The sequence below is a fragment of the Cynoglossus semilaevis genome, chromosome 8 (genome assembly GCF_000523025.1).
Source record: "Cynoglossus semilaevis isolate Cse_v1.0 chromosome 8, Cse_v1.0, whole genome shotgun sequence".
In the NCBI taxonomy this organism is placed as follows: Eukaryota; Metazoa; Chordata; class Actinopteri; order Pleuronectiformes; family Cynoglossidae; genus Cynoglossus; species Cynoglossus semilaevis.
Genome location: NC_024314.1, coordinates 23,301,018 through 23,325,641, shown reverse-complemented (window position 1 = coordinate 23,325,641; position 24,624 = coordinate 23,301,018). Strand labels below are relative to the sequence as shown.

At 41.1% G+C, this 24,624-nt stretch overlaps 1 long non-coding RNA gene across 1 annotated transcript in view; it reads right to left on the bottom strand.

The window, feature by feature from the left end:
* The window catches only part of LOC107988820 (uncharacterized), a 57,712-nt gene extending 37,277 nt beyond the window's left edge, over positions 1–20,435 (bottom strand). Inside the window, exons 1-2 of the long non-coding RNA XR_001760320.2 lie at positions 18,822–20,435; positions 9,011–9,098 (exon numbers count right to left, since the gene is read on the bottom strand). This is a non-coding gene — a long non-coding RNA (uncharacterized LOC107988820). The remainder of the gene's footprint in view (positions 1–9,010; positions 9,099–18,821) is intronic.
* Positions 20,436–24,624: the final 4,189 nt, after the last annotated feature.

Here is a 24,624-nt window from a genome sequence, read left to right as displayed (position 1 = left end):
CTGCTGCTGCTGCTGCTGCTGCTGCTGTGCCTTGGCTTGTGCAGCGTTCTGGAACAATAGCATTATTTGTGTGCTGTTTTAGCAGCGTGTCATTTTGTCTGGAGCTGGTGCGCTACAACGTGGAGGGTGGCGTGTTCGTGTAATTTCTTTCCATCTGCGTGGCAGCTAATCACCGTCTACATTTGTTTTGTGTTTCCTTTTTCTTTTTTTTCTTCTAAACTGTTCTCTCTTTAATTATTACCTCAAACCACCTAACATTTATTACATCTGGTAAACAAATAGCCTTGTTCAGACCTCGTCTTGTGTTTAGTTAAGATAACGACATCCTGTCACGTGTAATGTTTTTTGGTGAAATTAAAATTAGAGCGCATGCAAATTTAAATGGACTTTCCAGATCAAACATGGATTGTTTTTTTTTTAAAGCAATTAGCAGCAACACAGACGTAGCGCCGTAGCTGTCGTTGTAAACAAGGTAGGCCAATCAAATCTAATGAGATGAATATGAGTTTGCACTCTGAAGACTGTTTTCCAGGCATATTTTTAGTGCTTTTGAAGGATTCTATAAAGTGGTGCCACCTGTGAGCAACAACATTTCCAACGGTTACATTTACGCTTGACGTTGAAGTTCCATGACCTTCACAGAGATGGAGGAAACAAAGCGTTTTAAAAGTTGTGTTTTTCGTCTAACACACGCTGAGGAATTTAGTCACGAAAACAGAGACAGACTCTGGCACTTTAGTTCATTTTTCCATTAATTGTAAACACTATTTGACAGCATGGGTCATGTCATGTATTCACTATAACATAGCCCACCTATTTGGTGTTTAATACTTAGTTGAAGATAGTTTATTAAGATAATTTTAATTGGATGCATTCACCCAGTGTTGGACTCTTACTGCCATCAATGTGTCATGTTATCTGTGACGATCGATGTACTTGTACATCAGCACAGACACATACCATGTACAAAAGCAACACTCATTATTTTGGGTGTAGATTAAACATAACAGTTTGTAAAGACAGTGGCACTGCCAGTTTTTCAGGGTGCAGTACCACTACTGAACAGAAGGTGCTAGCTAACTGACATTGTTTCCAAATGAGCTCTTATGTTTATGTGTAATGCTTAAAAAGTTAAATGTACTGTAAGCCATTATTATAATTAATATCATATAAAATATAAAACTATTAAATTTGATCATGGAAACTCATTTAGGCCATGATTAGTTGTTAATGCGTTGATGGAATTAATGTGTTGACCTTTGAGCAAAGCTTGCTAAGAAAATATCCGCCAGGAAAAGGGCAATCAAAAGGATGTGGAATATAATTTTCTGTCTTGAAATACAAAACTAGGTCAAGTTATTTGATGATATTTCATGTCTCGTCCAAGATACGAACTTAGTATTTTACTTCTTGGAGAAGAGGCGAATACAGGGAAATCTTCAAAAACGTCAACAATAATAATAATAAACAAAATTACATGTTTAATCTGCTTTGAAAACATTGAATCACACTCTGCTGCCACCTAATGGCTTGGAGTTCTTCCAAACTTCTGGGCGATTTTTCAAACCAAAATCACGACTGAAAAAGTCAACTGGATCAGGGAAGAGCTGGTCATTTATGTGTAATATGGATTATTTTGAATTGGTCAAACAGGATGATAATCTCTACTTTGGATTTTGTTGTCACTACTTTGGTTTTATGGATATTTTTTTTCCTCCCAAAATGGAGCATGGAGCATCATGGAGAACATAACAAATAACATGTTGAATGCCATGTCATGAGCTTTGACATGTGGGACCTGCAGTGATTCATCAGCATCACACACACACACACACACACACACACACACACCCTGGTAGAGTTGTCACTACGATCTTGCCCTTTTGAATAGATGACCCTCCCTCAGTGATAATACCAAGCTTCTATCTTAGGAGGGAGCGCTGACGCCTATTAGATCTATAAATCATGTTCGCTGCTGGGGGGGGTGGATGGGGGGGGGTAGCGGGGCGCAGAGGGGGGGCACTGAAGGCTCAGGGTCATAAATCTCATTACCTGAGACTGCTGCCAACCCTCTCCCCCTCAGCACCCCCGCTGCCTCACGCCGTCCTCAATCTCTCCCATTATCAGCTGACCTTGACCGCCAACGCAGACACTTACACTCAATCAGAGCTGCCGTGAGCGTCCGGCTCTTAAATGATTTCCTGTTTTTTCTTTTTTTTTTCTCACCTTAATGGAAGTTATTTTTGGACCTTTCGCCTCATGACTCGCCGTCACGTGTTTCTCATTTGTCTTTCAGTCACAAAAGGTGAAACACACAAACACTTCTAATTCTAACAAATTAATTAAGACTAATTAAATACAACCGTTGTCCACCTTCCTATTACCTTGGGCTCTATTAAAATGTATAAAAGTGTCTTTCACATTTAATTAATCCTATTGCACTGCAGCGCCACATTTTTTACAAACTTGTACAGTAAGAAAAGAAAATCATTTTTAACTCTTTTTAACATGTTTCCAACTTGTTGATAGCTAATGAGGTTAGCTTCATGTCCTTCCCTCTACTCATCGTTTCTCACTAGCCGTCTTGCTAAGTGGCTAAAATCCCTCTTCTTGCAATGTTCTTAATCATGATTAATTAATTACAGCACATGTAATTAATCAAATTAAAATCTAAATTAATCAGCTGACAGCTCCGTGTCAAACAATTTGGCACCAAGTTGTATTCTCTCCGCCTGGTGGAAATCACAGAGAGGCCAGTGGAGTTGGCAGCACACACTGGACTTAAACTCTCAGGTAACGGTGATGTCGATTTCTTTTTATACTGCAGGAAATTTCCAATCTAATCGGTCTTCTGTTCCCGTTAACAGATTCCACAATAATGGGAGACGGCTAATAAATGCACACCTGTAAAGACGACGCGGTTCATTAGGAGTCTAATTATGTAACGTTAAAACACACACCTGTAAAGTGATGGTTTTTGTTTTTTTTCTAGAAACGAAGCATTTAAATGAAAACTCCCAGTTAACCATGTATAAAACAAAAGCCTGATTCTTCAATATAGAACTTCTTAAATTTAAACAGACTGCTTTGGAATTAACATCTGTGAAGGAATAAAACTTTTAATTTCGCCATCTGCCACTGTCTCTGCTGCTACCTGGGTTATAACGAGTACAGCGGAGCAGAGCGTTACAGCAACAACTAACTGTTAAATGTTTAGGGAACACCTGGCAAAGATTTTACAGACTAAACATTCAGCGATGTTTTATGGCAACCATACATATATATTTTTTAAGATTAGCTTTTTGATTGGATGGGCCACATTTAACAAAACTTGACGGGACAAAAATGGCCCACGAGCCCTAGTTTGAGCCTACCTGTTTAATTATTTCTCCGAGTGTCTGTATCACAATCTAAATACATAATTATGCTATTCGTAGCTGTTAGTTAATCATGATTCATTGTGATTAGTCATCAATATCCTGAACAATATGAATCAGTCTACGGTCCTTCATGATCCGTTTGACAATTTGACTTTTCTTTTTTGGTTTATTATAACCATCTGTTGTCAGAGCTTGGTTGTTGGTTACAGTGTCAAAGTCCACGTAGTTAACGGCATAACAATAAGCAACCTTATGGCTTAATCATTGATTTTTTTTTTCTTCTTTTGAGACAAGTTGTTGCTTCCACAAAATGTCTGTTTAATCGGACAAGTAAAGCCAATAATGGTCCAAGTCATTTTTTCCAAATCGTCTGAAGAAAAGCCACATTTCAGTTGGCCAACTCTCCCTTGCACCCATTGTTCCTTTTATTTGGCTCTGCATGCCTTGGCAAACTTTCACTATATTTCTTTGTGCCAGTAATTTGCATTCATAATATACCATGGTATCATAGCAGTTGTAGCTTTTGTCAAACCTTACAAAAGCCCCAGTGTCAATAATGTACTTAGATAATTATGTCAATTGAAAAAAGTAAATTGGATTTTGAATTGGAGAGAAATATAGTAATTACACGGCTCCTGCGTTGCCAACTACCTGCTATGATTTTGTGTTTTACGATAAAATCTCACAGTAATGTTGTTTATGCAACAAAATTAGTTGATTTTCAGACGTCCACAGAGTAAATCACCACCTTTTAGCTTCAGAGAAAAACCACAGCCGAGCTCTGACGCCCGCTGCGTTTTTAATAAATCTCATAACGTTGCACCTGTTGACAGCAAAAGCTGGACAAACTGCAATTTACACAGATGTGATGAGCGTGGAAGGGTGAGGCGGTGGAGCTGCCAAAACTCACAGCTTATACAACAGGAATATTTCCTCTTGGCAGCGGCAGCGGCAGCAGCAGCAGCAGCAGCAGCAGCATCTATATAGACTTGGCAAAACTTTGAGAAACAAAAAAAGTCCGATCCAGGTCACGCAGGGTGAAATGTCTATTTGTTTGTGTAAATCAAGCCTCTGGCACTGCCCTTGGTTCCTGTGATGGCTGTCTGAGATCTCCTACTGTGTCGTAGCTACCAGCACCAGCGGAACAGACATAATGAATGTTCGACTCCCAAACAGTGTCTGGCTGCGCTCGCAGCCTCCATATTTCTCCCACTTTCTGTCGGTTGGTTTGTTTCACACTCTTGCCTCCACCTTCTTCCTTTCTGCCTCTCTCTCTTTTCTATTGTCTCTGCTTCTTGCTTTATTGACTCTCAGCCTTCACATGTTAGAACAGCTACGCTACAGCAGTGAACAGTCAATACACAACCTGGACCACGGCTCTCAAACTGCCAGGCCAGGGGCTGCTCTCAGCCCACAGACCCTCTTCGACCTTCAAATTTATTTTAGATTTTTTCTTTTCAATTTCAATTTTTTTTATTCATTAAAGTGATTTAATAAGATTTGAGAATGAGAATTAATGTAATAGAATATCGTGGTAGAGCATTTGACTGCAAATCAAGAGGTCTCCAGTTCAAATCCAGGTGCCTCCTATCTTACTGTTGGTTCCATAGTGTAGCAGTTAGCACGCCTGCCTCAGGAACCTGGGTTCGATTCCCAGAGGAACCACATGCTTGGCGCTTGCTAGGGGCAGCCTAACAGCAAATCTGCTGCTAAAACAACAATTTCCCAAATATGGGATCAATATAGTACAAACTTTTATATATATATATATATTATATATTTGTACTGATTTGCTGTTCAGTTAATAATAATAAATAAATACAGCTGCAGTATGGCCAAATATATAACGAATAAAATATAATGATCCTAAAAAATAATAATAATAATTTTTTACTCTTCTGTCTCCCAGAACAAAACACTGTGTCTTTTCATAACCCAAACAAAGGAATAATTTAACCAGAAACAAAAATGAAAGATTAAACTAGAATAAAGAAAACAAAGGCAGGCCAGTGTAATAGTGGCGATAACTCAGACTGCTGCCTTTTTTCTTCCTCCTAACATCTTTTCTGAGCCTCTGCCTCTTTCTTGCATGCATCTTAATGGGCTTTCATGCCTGAAGCAGATTGAAGGCCGGAGCAGGAATCTGCTGCATTGTGGTATATCTGGCTGCTTCAATAATAACTCATATGACAACACTCTGAGCAATCGCACATTCCCCTCTCCACACCATCACCGTTCCAGCACTGTGCCTTTGAGTAGACAAGTTCACCCTGAATAATTTAGCTACAGTGAGCAAGTTCGCCCAGAGGAAGTTCCAGCAAAAAAGTACATCATGTCTGCCCCGCGGCAGGATCCGTGGGACAGTGACAGCTTCAGTCATGTCTGATAGCTGGGAATGTGCACGACACTAATCACTGGTACATCCAGGTTTGTGACGCCGTAATGGAGAACACGACCCGGGGGCCCCGAGAGTGTGGGAATATTAACCAACATTAACAAGGCGGTCGATTCTGCATCCATCACTCCGGTGGAACACAAATATGTCAATGTGGCCGACGGAGGCGTCAAATACGGCGTAACATCGAGGCCAATGCTTCGTTGACCCTCAAATTGAGTGACGTTGAGGGAAGCGATGGAAAGTTTCTTAACCACGAGCACCAATCAAACTTCAGTGTAAAAGGTGGTAGATTTACAGATGGCTGTTCAGGTATTCAGTGTTGTTTAGGTCAGTGGTTTTGACCAAACTAAGGTGTGGGGCGTGCCTCCCTTAGGGGGCGCCGGAACATTTCAGGGGAAGTGTAAAACAACATCTAAGCCTGCTAGCTTACATACAAGAATTAATGCAAAAACTAAAGGAAGTATGACATTGATTTTTTTTTATTTAGATTTGAATGGGCCAGTGTGTGACATCAATTTTTTCGTAGAAACATAAAATTAATTGTTCATTTTTGCAACCTGGGAGCTTGAATATTAATACTTGGGAATTAGGAATTCTGGGATCCATGGAAGGATATGACAATGGGCTTCTTTGTGACACACATGAGAACATGAATACAGTTCTATGTACAGTGGAGAATTCATTTTTTGATGTAAGTCTGATACCCACCCACTCAAAAGCAATATTTTACAGTAATGTTATGATACATTTTTTGGCTCCCCATCAGTCAGGGGCCCTTGGAATCCATCCACATACCCCGCCCTTTCATACAGGGCCACCTCTTATAACGACAACTGTTGTCTGCCTGTGTTTATCCTTTACACATTCAATGTGCTTCTTCCCAAAAGTGTTTTTTCTGTTTGGTTTTTAGGTTCAGATTGCTGAAAAAACAAGTGGAGCTCCTGCTGTGCACGATAAAGTAATTAAAGATGAATGAAGGAATTTTTAAAAAAAAAACAAACTCATGAGCCTGTATGAATCTTTTGAAGTTTGGAGGAGCAGCAGAATAGGCCCCTCATGTTGTCAAAACGTTGGTTAAGTCCAAAGTTTTGTGCTCACAAAGTGTTGCCTCGTTCCGCTGCCTCAGACATTTGGGACCACCCCTGGTTACAACAACACAGGTTTGTGTCTCCTGTATCTGCTACATCACAGAGGAGCCTTACACTCATTAGTGTGCGGCTCCTGTGGGGTCCCGGGTCCTTACAACCCATCAACCCACCCTTCGGTGGCCCCTTGGGCTCAGAGCCCCAAACACAACAAATCCGTGAAACACAAACATGTAGTAGCATCTCTAATGCCCCAATCTTTACTCTTCAAAAACACAATTATGCTAATGCCAGGAATCATTTGCTATTCCACGTCGTGCGACATAAACTGGAGAGAGTGCGAAGGAGCCTGTCGATCACGCCGGAGCACAGCGAGCGTGGTGAAAGAGGGAGCGAGTGGAGAAAGGGAAAGTCTGAAAGCTATGCAAATGAGGCGAGAGGGAGCGCCACGGGGAGGCGTGAATCTCTGCCGCTTCAGCGCCGGGCTGTAAATATCACCGTGACCCGTGGACATGGCCGAGTCATCTCATTAACACAGATTGGAAAGTGTCACCGGAGTTTGGCCCAAGAGGTTCAGCGTTGGAACGTTTCAACCCGAGCGTTTCCGAGGGCGCCGTCATTAAACCGGTGGCGAAACAGCGAAATTAGGGCCACGTTCAGCCGCGTAAACTGCTTATTCCACTCACATCATCCTTTCCCGGCGTAACTACCCCGGGGTAGGAAGGCACAGCTCCGCTCTGCTGGACACTGACTAGACTCACATAATGTGCTGCAGTTCAGAATGCAGCCCGAATGCATGCTGTGATTGAATTTGAAGTCTTTCACACGGCCACTTTGCAGGTGACTGAGTGTAAAATTAAAAAGGCAACATATGGACACAGGAGTCATCTCATTAACATCCGCCGCGGGCTGAACACAGCTCTCCCGCACTTTTCCGAACAGTAATTGTTGCACGACTTGAACTCAGAGTCTCATCATCATCATCATGACAACAGGTGGATACAGATTGTGCAGGTAATCACTCAGCGCTTTTGCAGCGCTGCAGTTCTCTTCTCTAAAAATAAATTAGAGGGAGGGGGGAGAAAAAAAGAAAAGTATGAAACAGAAGACAAAAGCAGACAAAAGTCAGAGAGAAGGTGCTTATTAGCAGCCGGGCTTTTATTCAGATTTAAATTATGTTCCCATTTCCACCGAGTTCTTCCTAACTTTCATATCCTCTCAGGAGACAATTCAGAGCTTTATTCGCTTTTGGGGATTTTCTTTTTGTATTATTATTAATTAGGGAACCTTTTGTCCTGACAGTTCTTTTAGAAGTTTGACTAAAATTAGCGTGAGCTTGTGAGGATGTCATTTTCACACAGAACCAAGGTGGCAGTTGTGCTGCTAACAGAACCATTAGCTCCTGATTAGCCACTAAAACATTATGTGGCATAATTGTTTTATCACTTTTAAGCACATTTTCCCAGCAGTGGTTTTCCATTAATCACGACAGTAATAGTTATGTGAGGTTACTAAGAAGAAAATTTTTTTTTTTTTTATTAGATTTTAACAAGCATGTTAAGTTTTGTCTTGTCCCTTGAGAGTGTACTTGAAATAAAAAAACATTTTAAAAAATCAGGGGAGGAAACTGTAATCAAGGCTGCGAGTCTCAACAGGCTGCTGCCGTTTTGTTAAACATGATGTCGAAATACAGCCGCCTGACTTCACTTCTGCAGGTTTCCCTCTTGGGGATTCAGCAGCGGGGAGTAAACGAAGCGAAATGTGCAGAAACACGACGACCGATTTAAAATTCATGGGAAGAGCAGCCCTGCTGTAGGATTAGAGTCCAGGATATCGATCCTGTGCCTCAGAGTTTCACTTTCTTGTACTTCTGATCCCGTCCTTGGTTTACGGACAAAGTCAGTGACAAGTGAATGCATCGTTGAGATTTCAACATTAATATTATATTAATCAGAATGAATTGAATTTTTCATTGCAAAAAACTTAAAACTTAAGCTGAAGCAGAGCTAAAAATACACTGAATAAAATATGGCGTGCGTGACACATCAGTCAGTGCTCACACTTCACAATGTCTAATCTATACTTTCACACCATCATCCGTCAACTCGAGACTCTTGAGAAGAGACAGAAGGAACAGTGAGGCTCACCGGTGTGTTCAGGACAGCCAGTGCACTGACAGGTTTTCAGGTTGGGTGACAGCCGACGCGTCTCCTTGGCACATGCCGTCTTCCTGACCTGGAGACAAGATGTACAGAAATGGTGGTAAGAATTTTGCTCTCAGACTCCATCCATCTTATTCCTGTAACACTGAATGATTTTTTTTCTTGGCCTGGAGACAGAAATTCCACTTCAGTCACTTTAGGAAAAAAAAAAAAAAAACAATTTCCAGAGTTTGATGGAACATTTGTCCCCAGTGTCATGAAATATATGGTCCCACTGGCAGATAGGTCATAATTATGTAGTTTTTGGGTTGTGTGGTAAAAATGACAGAACCCAAAATGTTAATGTTGATGAGGTGTGGTTGAGAAGAGGTGGGCGTGGCCTCGAGTACGATCACTCTGGGCCGACAGAAGGTGAAGGATGACAGGAATTTCCTTTTGTTAAAACCGTCTCCAAATCTTGGTCTTCTTTTTGCTCTCAGTGTCATTTCCAAACACTTGACTTTAAATGTTTTCTTTGCTCTAACTGTGGTGCTTGTAGAGTCTCATTTCACTGAGTCTGAGTAAAAAACACCTGCAATCTGAATATGGTTGATTTACTCTCACCTAGTCAGACAAAGGAAATCTGTCTACACCCAGTGATTTAACCATGAAAGTGGTTCAATTCATTAATTATACCCTTGACAGTATAATCTAAACAGCAGCGATCGGAAATGCTCTGTTCCACTGGACCTGAGTCGGAAGTGCAGCTGCCTGACAACCACAGGGTTGTGGGTTAAATTTCCCTGTCTGGTAGACTTGCTGCAGATGACCAAACCTGCCAGGAGTGGTCATCAGTATCAACACAAACGATTTCTAATTTCTCTGCAACCTTAAACACCAAGAGATGATTTTTTAAAATTATTCTACAACTTAATAATATTCATCACCAAACTCCCACCACTGTAATGGTGCCAGTACTGCAGTATGTGATGTTTTAAGTACTGCAGTAATACCACAGATTTATATAGAAGTACAAAAGGAAAGCCTTAAATGACTTGAATTCCTACAATGATTAATTAATAGAAACTGCATTCAGTATTTATTATAATACATTTACTACATTTAGTACTACATATCACCAACAGTGACCTCTCTTTGTCTTAAAGTTGCCTCTTGCCTTAGGAGGGGCAGTGACATTATGGTGGTTGGCTGTTAGCAAGCAAGCATAAACCTGTGGTGTAAAATTATTGTTAATAATGTATACACATATATACTGGTCAATTGACCCAGTCAAATCTGATTTTGTAAAAGGGCCAATGCAAAGGAACTCAAGAGCAGTATGTGGCTCAGGAGCCATAGCTTGCAAACCCCCGCACTATAGTCTTTTCTGTAGGTCAGGGGTCTCAAACTCAGAGGAGCTGGGGGCCACTGTTACCCATGCCATCCCAGTGAAGGGCAAAAAATAACAGCCCAGAGTCGGACTACGTTATACTGAAATCTAGTTGTGACAATCCCAGCCTGCGGGCCGGGAGTTTGACACAGTGAAATCTGCTCAAATGAGACATGGAGAATTACTACAATAACACCACAGATGGATGCAGTAATATATGTATATATATATATATCTGCAGTGGAAAATTGTGGTAAAGTTAATGAAGTATACTGTGAGCTACCGTGTTTATGAGTTTCTGTAAGAGTTCACAGCGTAAATCCAATTTCTTCAGAACCTGAAACTGTTCTCAAACCTCGACTAAACTCAGGCATCATCGTCGGTGGAGCGGGTAGAGATTTAAATATTCCTTTTAGTCTTGGCTGAGAAGGATCCTGCAGCAACGCAGAGCTCCTTTTAAGCACAGACACTGTTGATTCCACCCTTCATTAAACATTTATCAGCAGACGTACGCCAGCGCAAATGTCTGCAGTCACGGTGTGTCAAAAACAAGGTGCTCTTGTACCAATGTGCCGAGAATTAACTGTGGGGCGGCGCAGCATTCATATTCGTTTCAGAGCATCACACTCAAGGTCGCTGACTGTTAAGTGGCAAAGCCATAAAAAATACCCACACTGTTTGTGGCGTTCATACAGCAGGAGCTTCTTTGCCCGAGGACATCAGGAGGGGACGGCGGCAAATAGGATGAGCTCATATGGAGTCTGGAGGAAAAACAATAAATCCCATCTGTCTCCAAAAGGACATTGTTTAAGTAGGAAAAGAAGTAGGTTTGTCCTATGGCTAAAAAAGGCTGGGGTTGGTTTGGTTTGTTTTTTCATTCATATGTTTCACAATGTAAATAAACTGTAATAGAATTTTTATGAAAGTTGATTAATCAATCAATAATTTCATCTTATTTATTTGGAAATTGAAATCCTATTGAGAGGAAACAGATGATAAATAACACAACTGTTTAAACAGATTCAATTATAGGGGATTACAGTGGCTAAGAATCAGGTTTTGTTGGACATTCTATCAAGATGATCCATTTTTTTACTCAGATTTATCTCCTATGACACTTCCCTTCTATTTTCCTCTAAATGGGATCAGCGAAATAACAAAAAAAATCCACATGGTTTCTTTCACATTATCTTTCAAAATAAGTAAAACACTGTGTAATTTCCACCAGTGGTTCATACTGTGTACATCACGTGTATCGTACAAGTTTGTATATGTCTTAATATGTATATATATCCACATGGTTTCCTTCACAGTTTTCATTTACAGTATCTTTCAAAACACACTGTAATTTCCACCAGTGGTTCATACTGTGTACATCACGTGTATCGTACAAGTTTGTATATGTCTTAATATGTATATATATCGCCCGCAGGGTTTCGAAGCCAAAGGTTTTTATGATTTGTAGATGTTTAGAGTGAAAATATATGCATACATTTGAATGATGGGGACAATGAAGTGCAGCCTATGTATTGGTTCTGAAAGTCAATAAAGAGAAACCTCATTCTGTCAAGAACAGTATATCTTAACGCTCATGAAGAAATCAATATAATATAGTTGGAGAGAGATACGGCTGACAAAAAAAACAAAAACAAAAAAACAAAAACAAAATGGTAGTGTTGCTGAGGTTGGCATCAGAGGGCCCTTTATAGTGAACTTGATTAAAAGAAAATTGCTTTCAAGTGCTCTCAGCAGGCTGGGAGGTTGAGTGGGAGTAGGCTCTTATGTGCAGCGCTGGTGGAGTTTTACAAACTACGCTTTCAGGGTGAGAAAACAAGATGAAGAAATGCTTGGGAAAGTGCCGGAGGACAAAGAACGCGGAGGCACACTCGTGACATGGTGCTGCAGTATTATTGCCGTTATCATTTTCGCTGCATTTTCATTTAAATGCCATTTCTGCAGCTCCACAGATGAAATTCATTTCTTTTATTTTTTTCCTCCATGACCTCGGACTGATGGAAGGGTTTTGGTGCCTCTGTGTTTTATTTCATGGTTGAATATTTGCTAAATATTAACTTTCATTGCATTTAATGGGAACTGAAGGTTTCAAATATGCATTTCTTCTGGCTTTAACCAGATGAGCGAAGACTGGCATGTGGGCGTCAATAAAAGGTGATGAAAAACAACAAAAAAATAAAATATGAAAATCAAAGCAGGTGAGTGTAGATTTGAGTTTGTCAAATATTCACCTACTGTCTCGCACTGATGGGGTTTGGAAATGTTAAATAAAATCTTTCTAATTTATTTCTTCTTGAATTTAAAATGACATCAAGAGATCAAATCCTGTCCCTCGCTCCCATGAAACGTCCCCATAATTGGCTTTTAAGGGGAAGAGTGAGAGCTGGTGAATAATTTAAGCCTTTTGGTTTTGATGTATACTCCGCCCTGGGTAAGAATGTTGAAAATCCATTACTGTGCAGGATTAAACTTCTTTTTTTTCTTTTTTTGCTGTTTTAAATTTGCGCCTGATTTGATTTACATTTACTTTTTCATCTGCGTCCTCATCTGCACACATTGTCAGTCAAGTCATGTCTGGACTGAGTGGCAACAGGAGCCGCCCACTGAGGAGGTTCTCACACAGCACTGGCTTTTGGTGCTCTGCTCTAGTTCTGATAATCGTGATCCAAAACCTGTTTTATACAGGAATATACTGGTCACGTTTGAAAAAAAAAAAAAAAAAAACAGGGAAGGTAGCTCAACCAACACTCTAGGGGGTGCTATAAATTAAATTAGGATTTTCATGTCCATTAACTTGTCCATCGCTATTGTCTTATTTAAATCTGACTTAGTCTTTTTTCACAGTAAAAATAAAAGTACTTCATAGTTACTTTAAGTTCATCTCCTAATGGGAGCTGATCCCGACCCTCCCCCCAATACTTTCCTCTCATTGTCTTTGTATATATTTTTTTGTATATATTTTGCTTTAGGGTTTCCAAAATAGGGGGACAGGACTCCCCAGAAGGCACAAAAGGAATAAACGGGCACATTTTTGTGCCATAGTGGGGAAATTGAACTGAAAATGTTTGAATTTCTCTGTTTAAAAAGAACAGGAGTTTTATAGGATTTAGTGTTTTAAATAAAGTCCAGGGTTAATACTTCAACGTCTATGAAATGCTTATGTATAAACAATGCATAACACAGTGGACCCTCTTGATACGAGCTTCCCGAAATCCCATTCTGTTACGAGTCTGCAACTATTGCAAGACTTTCTCATGAGAAAACGAGCTCCATTTACTGTCCATCGCTTGGTTGTTTTACCCATTTTTATAACAATAATATAAAATGTTTTTTTTTTAATTATTATTATCTTATATCATCAATATATTTGTGGGGAAAATTCACGCTAAATTTCTGGGGGGAACAAATTCATTAGTCTTTAGTTAACCCAGATATTTGTATCTGTTCTCCAGGTCGGACTTTGCAGCTGAAAGTACTTGGCGTTGTGCCGACACTGGACAGAGAGACAGCCATGTGTCCCTCAGACAGAGAGACACGTAGACAGACTGACACCGAGTCCAGACGGGACACCTCAGTGACCACACACTCAGACGGCTGAAATTCCCCGCTCCAACAAACTCATCCCACAGGATCGATGGCTGCTGTGACAACAGCCCTTCTCGTCACAGGCTGGAGAACAAGCTGTTGTGAAGGTCTGAGAATGGAAGATAGGCCCCGGAGGGGAGGCTTGATTTACGAGCCCCAGTCAAGATGGAGGCAAAGTCGCCCACGTACTGTAGACGGCCTTCCTGCCGCATCATTCTCCTTCTCACTGCCACTTTACTCGTCTTCCCTCCAGTGCCTATTTGCCTGCCTGTTGACAGGCGGAATGGGCAGAAATGACAGATCACTCGGCGAAGAAAAAAGGAGTCATTTCGGGGTGTTCTTTACCTTCAGTTTGATGTGTTGGTTGGTGAGATTCTAAATGTCACCTTTAGCTGGTTTAGTTATTTTTTGTACAAACTGTAGGAGTGGGAGATGCTTGTCAATGTTCAGATAGATAACGCAGCCGCAGATCTAAATTTAACATGCCAGCTAGCTGTCGACCACTGCTCAACCTTAGGGAGGTTAAGTGTGCTGGGAGACAACAATATCACCCTGAGGTAAGACACACAACACATCACTGACAGAAGAGGAGAGAATGAGGGGGTGGGGGTGCACTACTCCTTCAGGTGATCGAACCTTTCTTTGGTACATTAGGCAAAAAAGGGAGAAGACAGATTTGTTCTGACTGACGCAGAGCCGGAACATTTCAGTCATTAGGATGTTGTCTTTGTCCTGGAGCAACTTTGCAGCAACATGTCTTTTTACTTGCCGAAATGACATTTCAAAATATTTGGGTTTTAGTTTTTTTAAGGAATTGGGCGGGAGTTTTGGAGACACATTTGTAGGATTCCTGCCCTAAACGCAAAAGGTTCCAGGTTCAGTTCTACTTAGGTGTCAGGTCGGGGAGGACTTGGTCAATAAAGTTTTAGAATTTAACTAAGTTTCTAACCACATGTTAATGAAAACTAGGTTAAAAGTTGCTGGTTGTCTACCTCAGGACGTGACTCTGAATGTTACAGAGTTCAGGAAAAACCTTTCTAGTTCTAGTTAAAAAAAACGTTGCTGTGAGAAGATATGCTAAGATGAATGCTTTGAAAGACCAGAAGCATCAAAGTATCACTGGCTCAGGTTTCCTGAAGACCAAGAGACTTTCTTCAGTTCTGAACCAGTCCAGTTGCCAAACCAGGGTTGAAATGACCAGGGTGACTAAAAACCCTACCACAGACATCAGGCCGATAGAAAATGTTGTGTGTTTCACAAAGGTTTAAGGCAGGGGTGTCAAACATAAGGCCCATGGCCCAAACTTGGCCTGCTAGGGGGTTCAATCCGACCTGATTGACGAATTTTGAAATTTAAAAAATTTGCACAAATGCTCCATGTTCATTGGTGTGGACATCTTGCCATGTCTAGCAGAGCTACAATGAAATGTAATTCTTGAATACAACATACAAGTGATTTGAAATTTGAACACTCAACTGATCTGTCTTTGGTTTGTGGACTTTGAAGGATTTTTTTTCTTCAGTATTTTGTCTTCTGCCCTTTATGAACTAAATGACTGGTTAATTAACCTAAAAAGATTTCAATAATCTCTTTATGTAACAATGACATTGCTTGTTAGTCTCAGTCGTTGTGAGTGACAGCGTTGGAGATGTTACATAAGAACGTCTGCGGCAGTCACCTCCTCAGTGCAAGTCTTTTTTTTTCCAGCTAGAGGAGCAGCCAAAGTACTTGAAGAATCATAAAAGTGAAAGATGAGCAGAAAAATTGCATTTTAAACACCTCCAAAGAATCTAAATCAGACGCCTCATCAGCCTGTGCGGCGCGATGACCTCATATTCTGGCGATGCCTTTCCAACCAACACGGTACAGTTGAAGTCCCCCCTCTCCCCCCTTTCTTTAATTTATCGGTGAAGACACCCTGCCTCCATCTCCCTCCTGAGCCGTATCAATATTCATGGCTCTGCCGGCTGCGTTTGTGCGATGGCTGTCTCATTAGCCTTTGATCCCCCTCGCGCGGGCCTTGTCGGCGCTTCACCGCGCCAACAACAGAGCGACGTTTGAAGTGCAGAGAGAACAGCTGCTTGCATTGATCTCCATACACTTTCTTTGCCATCCACATGCTTGTCCACAGACACACAGATGCTGCCCACGGCCACATGAATACATGCATCTACTTTAGGAGTTTGCAGGGAGTGACCTCAAGACGGCAACAACTGTGAGCGCAGCCTTTCTCTAACTGTGCTGTGACGGCGAGGCTGAAACGAGGCGGCTTCTCAGAAGTGATAAAAAAACACCAGCCTCTTGTTATCACTGTCTATAAATCTGTGGCTTTACAACAGAATAACATGGGAATTCTGCAGACAATGTGCCAACGACCAAAACCAGGAATGGTGATTAAAAATAAAAGTGTCTGATATAAATTTACATCTGTTAATTTTTACCTTTTCTAGTTTCCTTTTTGTCTTCTACATATCCTGTGGGTCATATTATCATTATTGATTCTCGCAAAGAAAATGCGTATTGTTACCCAGTTTTAAGTCGATTACTCTTCTATTCTGTGCCTTGCACTGATTTTAAAGTCTTAATATGATCTATATCTGGTTAAGTTTTACTGCAGTTGCTCACGTGACATTTTCTCCGCCCATTTTTTTTCTCTCTTTTTGGCTAAATCTTGACTGCCATTTTAACGAAATGTTGGCTAAGTGCTTGAAATCCTTCGGTCTACAAAAGGTTTTTTTGTCCATAATGTTCTAAACATTGGATATATTTTTGCTAAATATTACTTTTGTTGGCTAAAGCTAATTTGACTTCGCTTTTCTTGGTTTAAAACGTGCTTTGGGCTAAATTGCGCTGTTCCAAAAAATTAGTTAGTTTTGCTTTTAATGACTTATCAGTTGCATTTTGACTAGGGTTGTTTTTTGGTTTGTAGTTCTGGCAAACTTTAGTCTAATTCTGCCATTTTTAAAAAATGTATAGCATTGTGCTAACGTTGAATCGCTTAGCATAATGTTAGCTTCATTTTTAAGCTCTTTTAGGATTTTTTTTTCCTTTTTTCCCTTTTCTGTGTCTTTGTTTTTTGCTGATATATATCGGCTTTTTACTTAATTGACTTTAGTTTTGCCTTTTTGGACTTTTTATCTATTTTAGCGATTTTCTGGAAAACATGACTTAGATGATAAAAAACAATGGAGTTTTTTTTGCTGCTGGGAATTTTCACTCAGGCTTCATTAGTTTAGAGAATCGCTCTGAGGAGCAATTATAAGAATTTCAAGGTCAAATTATGTAAATGGATTTTGTTTCAGACTCTGTCTTCTTTTTTCTCAAGAAAATAATTGACAGGTGAATCGAGCAGTTGCAACAAACAATACAACAAATAACACATTGGAAAATTATATTTTCAATCAATGCATCTCAAGTCAAAACAATCAGACAAAAAAAGACAATATTCCATCACATCATTCTTTTTTCTCAATATTTGAAAGCATTAGTTTGAAACCTACACTAAGACTTAGAAAATTGACAATTTAAATTTTGAGCCTACCAAAGTCTGATTTTCTCCTATTTTCACACAATACTTATTTCTATGCAGAGTTTCATTTCCTCGGGAAAGAGCCAGGCGATAATTTGGTGCAGCCTGCTCCACCCTGATGTCACAGAAAATCACCGGGTTTCATCACCTTCTAAATTTTACATGAAGGTCTGGAAATATGAAATGATACCGTTGAGTCATTAAAAAAAATGAGATCTGTGATAATGTCATGGGATCGGTGTCTTATTTTGACCTTCGGCCCCACTCTTTGTCATTACAGTTTGAGTTCATTTCCTCCCTGTTATCATGTCTCAGAAGGTCCACTTAGTATGACATCATGACACCTGCACAAAGACACAGCGCCGCGCTGCGCTAGTCCACTCGATAATTCTCCCCTCTCTTCTCTGAACACGTATCTGCTGCATGCTGATAAAAAAAATAAATAAAAAAACACGAAGACCTGCGGCTGCTCTGAACAACTGTTGTCCCTCTGGGAACTGGTCGGCAGATCAATACTGCAAATGTGCCTGATAACATTAGAGAGGCCTTAATGGCACTAATGAAGAGAGTGGTTGACACATACTTAGGAGACTTGGGTCAAAGGAAGAGTCTTAGACACGGAGGTGGTGTTAAACTCTGGCTCTAAACAACTCAGCTCTCATTTCTGGTACTAGTTAGGCATATATTTAAAAAAAATGACACACTGATACAAATACTTCAGAATATTACATGTAAATGATCAAATATCGCATGGAAAAAATAGACTGGTTTTCAGGCATAAAGTATAAAATAGTGAAAAAAAGACTTTGTTACAATTTGTAGCAGAAAACAAAAAGATTTTAAAGTAAAATATATATATATAGCAAGTGAGAAACTAGAAGATGGAACAGCAGCTCACGTTTTCATCTCTCTGCACTGACTGTATGACTTTGAATAGACTCGGAGTAACAATCCATCAACTCTTCTCTCGGTCCTTTGTAACATCATCTGATTACACGAACTGTTATCAGGCTCCAAATGTCAGAGAAACTACATCTGAGCTGACATTTGGACCAGTCAGACCCCGGTGAGCTCCGTCTACTTTTTCTACCGCTCGTTTTCACTTAGAGTCACCTACAGTGTAACCTTTCAGTGGAATCCTTGTACTACAGTCAGGATCTTTTACACACACTCTCTCACACACACACACTCTCTCTACTCTCAACAGCTCCTCCAGCTCCTGACGGCTGCTGCTCCTCACTCCTGATAAGGATTCAGAGGAGCAGGGTCTTAAATGGAGACACTGAGAAGTAGCGTACCTTGAAGCAGGTGTCTGGGCTTCAACTTGAGCAGCAGCAGCAGCTGGGACCTTCTGCTGAGGCGGGACTGTCGGTCTTCTCCGGGTCTTCTCCCTCTCTTCCTCGCTCTGTCTGTCTATTCTGGGATGGAGGCTCAGGGGGAGAACTGCCGCTGCCGCCGCCGCTGCTCCTCTGCTGCTGCCTCCTCCTCCTCCTCTGCCTCTGGCTTGTTCTGCCACTGTCTCAGCCCCTCTCACTATCATACCTCCCTCCCATGCTGACCCCCCCTCACTCCCCTTTCTTACTCCTCCCCCTTTTTTTTCTAACCTGCCTCCTCTTGTCTCGCTTTTCTCCCCCGTACACATCCTCCTCAAACTTAAGCGTGACACAAAAAAAGAAAGGTCTTTCAACACAGAGCTCAACAACCCATCACCAACAACTGGAAAAACAAAATCTGACACATGATGGATTATAATCCAATCTGGGAACAAACGCCGCTGTTAATACTTGGTTTTATTAAGGGTTTTTTTTATTTTTTTTATCAAATTAGAGGTGGATGAGTTTAAATCATCAACCATCCACGGTGAGAAACAGCAGGATGTAGACAGGGAAGAGTGGGTGGAGACGAGACTCGGGGCAAAGTGTGGCAGCAAGAATGAAAGTGATGGTTTACAATGTGCTCGTAAAAGCTGATGTGATTTTATAGCCTAAAAAGAACAGGAGGCTGAGATGAATGTGGCAAAAGTGCAGAGACTGAGGATTTTCATTGGAAACGACCGGGACTGACAGAGACAGGGTGTTGGAAATGGAGGTCCCAGGCAGGAGGACAGTAGGAGGAGGACGAGCGTCCAGAGAGAATTTAGAGACGTAAGAAAGGTGCTGCAGCCACAGAGGAGACAGAAGATCCACTGCACCTCATCATGAAGGGAACCAGGGGGAAAACGACGTTCATCCTTCATGACCCCACGGGTCAACATCAGCATCTTTTTTTTTTTAAACATCTTTATGAATTCTCCTTCTAAACATGTCACGACAGAAGATTAAGACTCCAGAAGATTTCATTCACTTCTTCTTTTAAAATATCAAATTAAACCCTTGAACAACATAAATCCCCTTCGTCCTAATCGTATTTATACTTTAACAGACATCTGTGATCAATGAACCTGCAAACAAACGTGCCTGATCGTGCAGTAGGGGGCAGTGTTTTGCAGAATTATTTCGATTAATAGAAGTAGGAATGAATATGTTTGGGGAAGAAGGATGTAAATAAGCAAGGCAGTTTTAAACGGCATTTTCTGCAGCGTTTAATAAAGGAAGAAAAGAAATTCAGGGTCTCACTTCTCTCACCCTCTCCTCTGAACCCTCACCCCGTGGAACTGAGTCACGAGGAATAATGTTAAAAACCATGAAAAAGGGCATGACAAATATAACACAGTATCATCTGCTGGACAACGGCTGCAGAAAAAAAATTTGAATTTGAATCTTCACCTGCTGTGCCCCTCCATAATAACCTGGAGCCCTCCAAGGGGGGCCGAGCACCGATTTTGGGACCCACTACGCGGCGTGGTAAGTGCTCTCATCCAGCAGCAGACCACAGGTTTGTTGGTTTGATTCTGCCCGGAGGTGTGAATGTGAGTGTGAATGGTTGTTTGTCTCTATCTGTGGCTCAGTAATGGTCTGGTGAGCTGCCCTCCCCTAATGACTGATGAGACTGGCTCCGACGCCACCACTCTGACAGGCATTACACTGTAGAAAATGAAGATGAACTCCAGCGTAATTCCATGTATAGAAACACTGGAGCCTCAGTTTGTTCTCCTCCACCCGGTGATTCTTTTTTTTTTTGTCATTTTCTCAGACCGTCTGCACGTTTCTGCTCCAGACCTGTGGACAAGGCAGCCGATTGTTTCTACTCCAAATCCAGCCTTCACTACTTTTCATACATTTACTGATCTACAAATGTTAGTTATTAGTTATCTCATACTCACTATATTACATGTGTCAAACCCCAGGCCTGTGGACAGAGTTTCTCGTGTGTATGGTTGTCTTCAGGTCTGTACTAATGTGAACTGGAGGTTTGATGCAATGGTCCAATTCAAATTCAATGTGCAATGTTACGTCTCTAATCAATTCAAATAAAATATATACAGTTATATTAAAAAAACATAAACTAGTAAAAATATTCAAATTTTTCTTGAAGGCAATATTTTAAATGTTATTTTTTATTTATTTTAAAGAAAAAAATGCTCTTCCAATTCTTCACTTCTGGTTAAATGACTGTCAGCAGTAGACCATTCTAGAAATGTTAATCCTATTCAGCCCACAGTTCAGACTGGGCTCCAAATTTCAGCTCCTTGATGGCATTCTATACGCCTGCACTATACTACAGTATGTCAAGTATAGAGAAGTATAGTAGTAGTACTACGGAGTAGTCCAGGCTGCTCTGATTTATTCCAGTCGTCTAGAGTGGAAATGTTGACCGAGGAAGGGCGTGGGCATCATGACAGGTTCGTCAAACATTAAGGACGGAGTAGAAGGGTTACACTGTAGTACTGTACTGTACTGTACTGTAGTGTACTGTACTGGATCAATCTGAGAACAATTGGAACTGGAAGGTGTTGAGCAACAAGAATAGTGCGCAGTACAGGCGGCACAATGGAGAAAATTCTGGTTTGTTTGCGTGTTGTACAAACATGTGGGGCGGGGTGGGGGTGGGGGGGGTTTGGGTGGATGATGATTTTATGTCCTTCCAAGTGTTTTCATCAGTAGTAAAATGTGTCCATTTTTTCACAACGACCATTTGACAGGATCTTTGTCAAATGACAATAAAACACACTGGTCAGTTACAAGTATTCTATTTTTCTACTCTCTCTCTCCCTCTTTCTTTCTTTCTCTCTTTCTCACTCTCTCTTTCTCGGAGATAGCCCTCCACTGCATCTGCCCCTGTTTCCATAGTGACACTCTCCCCGACTCTGGCTCGACATAATCAAGCAAAGGGGGCTGCATGGGGTGGGGGTTGGGGACGATAGAGGAAGAGTGTGTTTGTGTGTGTGAGAGAGAGAGAGAGAGAGAGAGAAAGAGAGAGAGAGAGAGAGTGTGTGTGAGTTGTTGAAGGAATGGCCGAAATGAGACGGAGATTAAAAAAAGGCAAGCAGCAAGAGATAAAAGGGCAAATAATGAATAAAGAAAACGCTGCTAAAGACGGCGTGTCGGGAGCAAACTGTTTTCAGCTGGACTCCATCTCTGTCTGCTGCTGGGTTCAGATCAGGTGCTTCAAAGCCCTGGCATATGGCTGAAATAATTATCATGCTCATCAAATAACGAGATGGCCACTTGTGCTTTGTGGCGACGCTCCCACCAGAGCAGAGAAGAATTATGGGATGGTGTTGATGAATCTGAATTTCAATGCGAGTGGTGCCAGTCGTGGATGCTGTGAACCGGCATCGAATAAAGAGAGAATAAAAACAGAGAGTTCTTTCGACACTGTGAACGAGCGCCGAGACGAACGCTGTGGTCAAAACACGGTGATAACAACCAGACGCTAACGTGGCAGCCGCGGTTCGATAAGAGTCGGGTTTAGATTTTCAAAAAGTGTAGAGAAAACAGTAAAGAAAACAATGGACTGTAGGTGAAAGAGACGATGGAGAAGGAATAACAAAGCTGAGGGGCGTGGGCAGAATCAGCACACACAGACTGATACTTGAATCATTACATTTAACTCATTAATCTCCTATCATCAATCATTCTCAGCATCACAAAGAGACGTCAATACATACAATCCATACAACTGGAAAAAAGAAAAATCAACTATTCACACTCACATTCACACCTTTAACTGATCCACCTAGAGTGAACCATTAACCTAGACTCCAGTCTGGATGCTTTTAAACCACAGAACTGCTGGCACAGAACCCATGTCCACATTGCAGAAAAAATAGAAACTCCATTCAAAAGGACCAGAGGTTGAGCACCGAACCTGTGAGTTCCTGGCTCTAAGGAAACCGACATAATCGAGTCTTCTACCTCTCTGCTCTGAGTCACAGAATGTGACATCTAATTATTTAAAGCAATTTTGTGGACACTAGCTTCAGGCTGTTAAGGGCGCTCAGCGCTGTTGTACCTACAGTCGGTCACTCAGTGTATCTCACAGTTCACCAAGAAATCTAGTACACATCCAATGGTCACTTCCAAAGCAATAAATACCCCATCATGCATTGCAGTCGTGACGACATGGCAGAGAGGAGCAGTGTCCACTTGTCCGTTTTTTTTATATGTGTGACATTAATGACGTAATTAACTGCGTGCCGACGTAGTGTCCGAGAATTTAATTTAACCGGTTAGTCCACTATATAGTGCACTACATATAATTTCCTACAGAGGGAGTAGGGAGTAGGGGAATGGCCCATGTCACGATAGCCTGAAAAGGTAAAAACATTTATTGGTTCGTGTAGTAAACGTGTCGACAAAGTTACAGGATCGGAATGAATTATGCCGTCATGCTAGTGCACTCGAATTGTAAACAGGTGCGTATTGAGTATGTAAAGCGCCCCCTGCTGGAAAAAGTGAGGTATTGTTCACCATTCCAGATCCAAACTGCTGTAAATTCTGCTTTACTACTGAATTGTACCCGGTCTGCAGTGGCATTACTAAACAGCTCCGGAGACTGCAGTCATATTTTTAGACACAGAGTAAATAAAACCACACTGAACCACTAGACTCTCAGGGAACAAAATGAGTCTGGGGAATACACTGTTGGGAGTCCTTACATGAATTATATAACACTACTGCTACATACTGAATACATGAATAATAAAACAGTATTACAACAAATACTACTCTCTCATGGTGGTAAACTCCAGTTGCTTTCTGTAAGAATATTCTCAAATATAAAGGGAAAAAATATCACACATGAAACGACCGTTCCCGATGTCACACTGTCGTTCTAAGAATGATCGTGTCACAGACGTCATCATTTTTATCATATTATTCAGCCGCTGCGGGGGCTCCCACCAACCGCCGTGCTTCCTCTAAGATCAACCAGCCATAGCTTCACAGCACGTGAACTTTCTGCTTCTCCATCGATTTCCTGAGCTGTGGTGTTACTGCCAAGCCTCCCACCACCCCACGGGGAAGGTCAGGTGGCAGGGTCAGCTGGCTGTGGCCCCGGCAAAGATTCAGAGCCATTATTAAAGGGACACTTCTGCAGTGAGGATGCTGGGGGTGGGTGAGGATGCAAGGCAGGAGAGCTGATCCTGAACGGCTCACAGAAGGGTTTCTCTGGAGCGGCTTTATACTCTGTCCTCAAGGAAATGCAAGATGAATTCACACCCTGACCAGCAAGAGCAAATAAAACGCTCTTTATTGCTGCACTGGGAAGCAGCAATAAAGAGCCTGATATTGTGCTACCACTTTGGAGCCTTTTAACATTCTCACAGCACAGAACACAGTGGAAGATTTTACATTCCCCACAGTGCAGACAACGGAAAACACTTTTTTTTTCCTCAGCTGACTACAGTTTTTTTTTTGCTGCTTTTAAACAAATTCTGCAAACACTGAAAAACAACACCATTTACGCAGATGTGCATGTAAAAACTATTATTATGGACTATATTGTAATTACAGGATTTTTTAAAAGGTACTAAAAGCCTCTTGTTGATCAATATTTTCTCAAACAACGTTCCTTTAAAAAAGAAACTGCAATAACAAACATTTTGTTTTTGACAGGTCCTCTTTCACAATTTTTTTTTTTTTTTGCTATCGTTCTTCAGTCTTTTTTACAGCTCCACAAACAAACAACCATTCACACTTGCATTCACACCTAAGGTCA